This window comes from Cyrtonyx montezumae, unplaced genomic scaffold, assembly GCF_038088225.1.
Source record: "Cyrtonyx montezumae isolate F1298 unplaced genomic scaffold, pur_monq_1.0 scaffold_22, whole genome shotgun sequence".
NCBI classification, from domain to species: Eukaryota; Metazoa; Chordata; class Aves; order Galliformes; family Odontophoridae; genus Cyrtonyx; species Cyrtonyx montezumae.
The window spans coordinates 6,603,551-6,610,413 of record NW_027071959.1 but is presented as its reverse complement, the minus strand read 5'-3'; positions in this window follow the sequence as shown (position 1 = coordinate 6,610,413).

Below are 6,863 nucleotides of genomic sequence, written 5' to 3'. Positions count from 1 at the left end.
AACCCTAACCCTAACCCTAACCCTAACCCTAACCCTAACCCTAACCCTAACCCTAACCCTAACCCTAACCCTAACCCTAACCCTAACCCTAACCCTAACCCTAACCCTAACCCTAACCCTAACCCTAACCCTAACCCTAACCCTAACCCTAACCCTAACCCTAACCCTAACCCTAACCCTAACCCTAACCCTAACCCTAACCCTAACCCTAACCCTAACCCTAACCCTAACCCTAACCCTAACCCTAACCCTAACCCTAACCCTAACCCTAACCCTAACCCTAACCCTAACCCTAACCCTAACCCTAACCCTAACCCTAACCCTAACCCTAACCCTAACCCTAACCCTAACCCTAACCCTAACCCTAACCCTAACCCTAACCCTAACCCTAACCCTAACCCTAACCCTAACCCTAACCCTAACCCTAACCCTAACCCTAACCCTAACCCTAACCCTAACCCTAACCCTAACCCTAACCCTAACCCTAACCCTAACCCTAACCCTAACCCTAACCCTAACCCTAACCCTAACCCTAACCCTAACCCTAACCCTAACCCTAACCCTAACCCTAACCCTAACCCTAACCCTAACCCTAACCCTAACCCTAACCCTAACCCTAACCCTAACCCTAACCCTAACCCTAACCCTAACCCTAACCCTAACCCTAACCCTAACCCTAACCCTAACCCTAACCCTAACCCTAACCCTAACCCTAACCCTAACCCTAACCCTAACCCTAACCCTAACCCTAACCCTAACCCTAACCCTAACCCTAACCCTAACCCTAACCCTAACCCTAACCCTAACCCTAACCCTAACCCTAACCCTAACCCTAACCCTAACCCTAACCCTAACCCTAACCCTAACCCTAACCCTAACCCTAACCCTAACCCTAACCCTAACCCTAACCCTAACCCTAACCCTAACCCTAACCCTAACCCTAACCCTAACCCTAACCCTAACCCTAACCCTAACCCTAACCCTAACCCTAACCCTAACCCTAACCCTAACCCTAACCCTAACCCTAACCCTAACCCTAACCCTAACCCTAACCCTAACCCTAACCCTAACCCTAACCCTAACCCTAACCCTAACCCTAACCCTAACCCTAACCCTAACCCTAACCCTAACCCTAACCCTAACCCTAACCCTAACCCTAACCCTAACCCTAACCCTAACCCTAACCCTAACCCTAACCCTAACCCTAACCCTAACCCTAACCCTAACCCTAACCCTAACCCTAACCCTAACCCTAACCCTAACCCTAACCCTAACCCTAACCCTAACCCTAACCCTAACCCTAACCCTAACCCTAACCCTAACCCTAACCCTAACCCTAACCCTAACCCTAACCCTAACCCTAACCCTAACCCTAACCCTAACCCTAACCCTAACCCTAACCCTAACCCTAACCCTAACCCTAACCCTAACCCTAACCCTAACCCTAACCCTAACCCTAACCCTAACCCTAACCCTAACCCTAACCCTAACCCTAACCCTAACCCTAACCCTAACCCTAACCCTAACCCTAACCCTAACCCTAACCCTAACCCTAACCCTAACCCTAACCCTAACCCTAACCCTAACCCTAACCCTAACCCTAACCCTAACCCTAACCCTAACCCTAACCCTAACCCTAACCCTAACCCTAACCCTAACCCTAACCCTAACCCTAACCCTAACCCTAACCCTAACCCTAACCCTAACCCTAACCCTAACCCTAACCCTAACCCTAACCCTAACCCTAACCCTAACCCTAACCCTAACCCTAACCCTAACCCTAACCCTAACCCTAACCCTAACCCTAACCCTAACCCTAACCCTAACCCTAACCCTAACCCTAACCCTAACCCTAACCCTAACCCTAACCCTAACCCTAACCCTAACCCTAACCCTAACCCTAACCCTAACCCTAACCCTAACCCTAACCCTAACCCTAACCCTAACCCTAACCCTAACCCTAACCCTAACCCTAACCCTAACCCTAACCCTAACCCTAACCCTAACCCTAACCCTAACCCTAACCCTAACCCTAACCCTAACCCTAACCCTAACCCTAACCCTAACCCTAACCCTAACCCTAACCCTAACCCTAACCCTAACCCTAACCCTAACCCTAACCCTAACCCTAACCCTAACCCTAACCCTAACCCTAACCCTAACCCTAACCCTAACCCTAACCCTAACCCTAACCCTAACCCTAACCCTAACCCTAACCCTAACCCTAACCCTAACCCTAACCCTAACCCTAACCCTAACCCTAACCCTAACCCTAACCCTAACCCTAACCCTAACCCTAACCCTAACCCTAACCCTAACCCTAACCCTAACCCTAACCCTAACCCTAACCCTAACCCTAACCCTAACCCTAACCCTAACCCTAACCCTAACCCTAACCCTAACCCTAACCCTAACCCTAACCCTAACCCTAACCCTAACCCTAACCCTAACCCTAACCCTAACCCTAACCCTAACCCTAACCCTAACCCTAACCCTAACCCTAACCCTAACCCTAACCCTAACCCTAACCCTAACCCTAACCCTAACCCTAACCCTAACCCTAACCCTAACCCTAACCCTAACCCTAACCCTAACCCTAACCCTAACCCTAACCCTAACCCTAACCCTAACCCTAACCCTAACCCTAACCCTAACCCTAACCCTAACCCTAACCCTAACCCTAACCCTAACCCTAACCCTAACCCTAACCCTAACCCTAACCCTAACCCTAACCCTAACCCTAACCCTAACCCTAACCCTAACCCTAACCCTAACCCTAACCCTAACCCTAACCCTAACCCTAACCCTAACCCTAACCCTAACCCTAACCCTAACCCTAACCCTAACCCTAACCCTAACCCTAACCCTAACCCTAACCCTAACCCTAACCCTAACCCTAACCCTAACCCTAACCCTAACCCTAACCCTAACCCTAACCCTAACCCTAACCCTAACCCTAACCCTAACCCTAACCCTAACCCTAACCCTAACCCTAACCCTAACCCTAACCCTAACCCTAACCCTAACCCTAACCCTAACCCTAACCCTAACCCTAACCCTAACCCTAACCCTAACCCTAACCCTAACCCTAACCCTAACCCTAACCCTAACCCTAACCCTAACCCTAACCCTAACCCTAACCCTAACCCTAACCCTAACCCTAACCCTAACCCTAACCCTAACCCTAACCCTAACCCTAACCCTAACCCTAACCCTAACCCTAACCCTAACCCTAACCCTAACCCTAACCCTAACCCTAACCCTAACCCTAACCCTAACCCTAACCCTAACCCTAACCCTAACCCTAACCCTAACCCTAACCCTAACCCTAACCCTAACCCTAACCCTAACCCTAACCCTAACCCTAACCCTAACCCTAACCCTAACCCTAACCCTAACCCTAACCCTAACCCTAACCCTAACCCTAACCCTAACCCTAACCCTAACCCTAACCCTAACCCTAACCCTAACCCTAACCCTAACCCTAACCCTAACCCTAACCCTAACCCTAACCCTAACCCTAACCCTAACCCTAACCCTAACCCTAACCCTAACCCTAACCCTAACCCTAACCCTAACCCTAACCCTAACCCTAACCCTAACCCTAACCCTAACCCTAACCCTAACCCTAACCCTAACCCTAACCCTAACCCTAACCCTAACCCTAACCCTAACCCTAACCCTAACCCTAACCCTAACCCTAACCCTAACCCTAACCCTAACCCTAACCCTAACCCTAACCCTAACCCTAACCCTAACCCTAACCCTAACCCTAACCCTAACCCTAACCCTAACCCTAACCCTAACCCTAACCCTAACCCTAACCCTAACCCTAACCCTAACCCTAACCCTAACCCTAACCCTAACCCTAACCCTAACCCTAACCCTAACCCTAACCCTAACCCTAACCCTAACCCTAACCCTAACCCTAACCCTAACCCTAACCCTAACCCTAACCCTAACCCTAACCCTAACCCTAACCCTAACCCTAACCCTAACCCTAACCCTAACCCTAACCCTAACCCTAACCCTAACCCTAACCCTAACCCTAACCCTAACCCTAACCCTAACCCTAACCCTAACCCTAACCCTAACCCTAACCCTAACCCTAACCCTAACCCTAACCCTAACCCTAACCCTAACCCTAACCCTAACCCTAACCCTAACCCTAACCCTAACCCTAACCCTAACCCTAACCCTAACCCTAACCCTAACCCTAACCCTAACCCTAACCCTAACCCTAACCCTAACCCTAACCCTAACCCTAACCCTAACCCTAACCCTAACCCTAACCCTAACCCTAACCCTAACCCTAACCCTAACCCTAACCCTAACCCTAACCCTAACCCTAACCCTAACCCTAACCCTAACCCTAACCCTAACCCTAACCCTAACCCTAACCCTAACCCTAACCCTAACCCTAACCCTAACCCTAACCCTAACCCTAACCCTAACCCTAACCCTAACCCTAACCCTAACCCTAACCCTAACCCTAACCCTAACCCTAACCCTAACCCTAACCCTAACCCTAACCCTAACCCTAACCCTAACCCTAACCCTAACCCTAACCCTAACCCTAACCCTAACCCTAACCCTAACCCTAACCCTAACCCTAACCCTAACCCTAACCCTAACCCTAACCCTAACCCTAACCCTAACCCTAACCCTAACCCTAACCCTAACCCTAACCCTAACCCTAACCCTAACCCTAACCCTAACCCTAACCCTAACCCTAACCCTAACCCTAACCCTAACCCTAACCCTAACCCTAACCCTAACCCTAACCCTAACCCTAACCCTAACCCTAACCCTAACCCTAACCCTAACCCTAACCCTAACCCTAACCCTAACCCTAACCCTAACCCTAACCCTAACCCTAACCCTAACCCTAACCCTAACCCTAACCCTAACCCTAACCCTAACCCTAACCCTAACCCTAACCCTAACCCTAACCCTAACCCTAACCCTAACCCTAACCCTAACCCTAACCCTAACCCTAACCCTAACCCTAACCCTAACCCTAACCCTAACCCTAACCCTAACCCTAACCCTAACCCTAACCCTAACCCTAACCCTAACCCTAACCCTAACCCTAACCCTAACCCTAACCCTAACCCTAACCCTAACCCTAACCCTAACCCTAACCCTAACCCTAACCCTAACCCTAACCCTAACCCTAACCCTAACCCTAACCCTAACCCTAACCCTAACCCTAACCCTAACCCTAACCCTAACCCTAACCCTAACCCTAACCCTAACCCTAACCCTAACCCTAACCCTAACCCTAACCCTAACCCTAACCCTAACCCTAACCCTAACCCTAACCCTAACCCTAACCCTAACCCTAACCCTAACCCTAACCCTAACCCTAACCCTAACCCTAACCCTAACCCTAACCCTAACCCTAACCCTAACCCTAACCCTAACCCTAACCCTAACCCTAACCCTAACCCTAACCCTAACCCTAACCCTAACCCTAACCCTAACCCTAACCCTAACCCTAACCCTAACCCTAACCCTAACCCTAACCCTAACCCTAACCCTAACCCTAACCCTAACCCTAACCCTAACCCTAACCCTAACCCTAACCCTAACCCTAACCCTAACCCTAACCCTAACCCTAACCCTAACCCTAACCCTAACCCTAACCCTAACCCTAACCCTAACCCTAACCCTAACCCTAACCCTAACCCTAACCCTAACCCTAACCCTAACCCTAACCCTAACCCTAACCCTAACCCTAACCCTAACCCTAACCCTAACCCTAACCCTAACCCTAACCCTAACCCTAACCCTAACCCTAACCCTAACCCTAACCCTAACCCTAACCCTAACCCTAACCCTAACCCTAACCCTAACCCTAACCCTAACCCTAACCCTAACCCTAACCCTAACCCTAACCCTAACCCTAACCCTAACCCTAACCCTAACCCTAACCCTAACCCTAACCCTAACCCTAACCCTAACCCTAACCCTAACCCTAACCCTAACCCTAACCCTAACCCTAACCCTAACCCTAACCCTAACCCTAACCCTAACCCTAACCCTAACCCTAACCCTAACCCTAACCCTAACCCTAACCCTAACCCTAACCCTAACCCTAACCCTAACCCTAACCCTAACCCTAACCCTAACCCTAACCCTAACCCTAACCCTAACCCTAACCCTAACCCTAACCCTAACCCTAACCCTAACCCTAACCCTAACCCTAACCCTAACCCTAACCCTAACCCTAACCCTAACCCTAACCCTAACCCTAACCCTAACCCTAACCCTAACCCTAACCCTAACCCTAACCCTAACCCTAACCCTAACCCTAACCCTAACCCTAACCCTAACCCTAACCCTAACCCTAACCCTAACCCTAACCCTAACCCTAACCCTAACCCTAACCCTAACCCTAACCCTAACCCTAACCCTAACCCTAACCCTAACCCTAACCCTAACCCTAACCCTAACCCTAACCCTAACCCTAACCCTAACCCTAACCCTAACCCTAACCCTAACCCTAACCCTAACCCTAACCCTAACCCTAACCCTAACCCTAACCCTAACCCTAACCCTAACCCTAACCCTAACCCTAACCCTAACCCTAACCCTAACCCTAACCCTAACCCTAACCCTAACCCTAACCCTAACCCTAACCCTAACCCTAACCCTAACCCTAACCCTAACCCTAACCCTAACCCTAACCCTAACCCTAACCCTAACCCTAACCCTAACCCTAACCCTAACCCTAACCCTAACCCTAACCCTAACCCTAACCCTAACCCTAACCCTAACCCTAACCCTAACCCTAACCCTAACCCTAACCCTAACCCTAACCCTAACCCTAACCCTAACCCTAACCCTAACCCTAACCC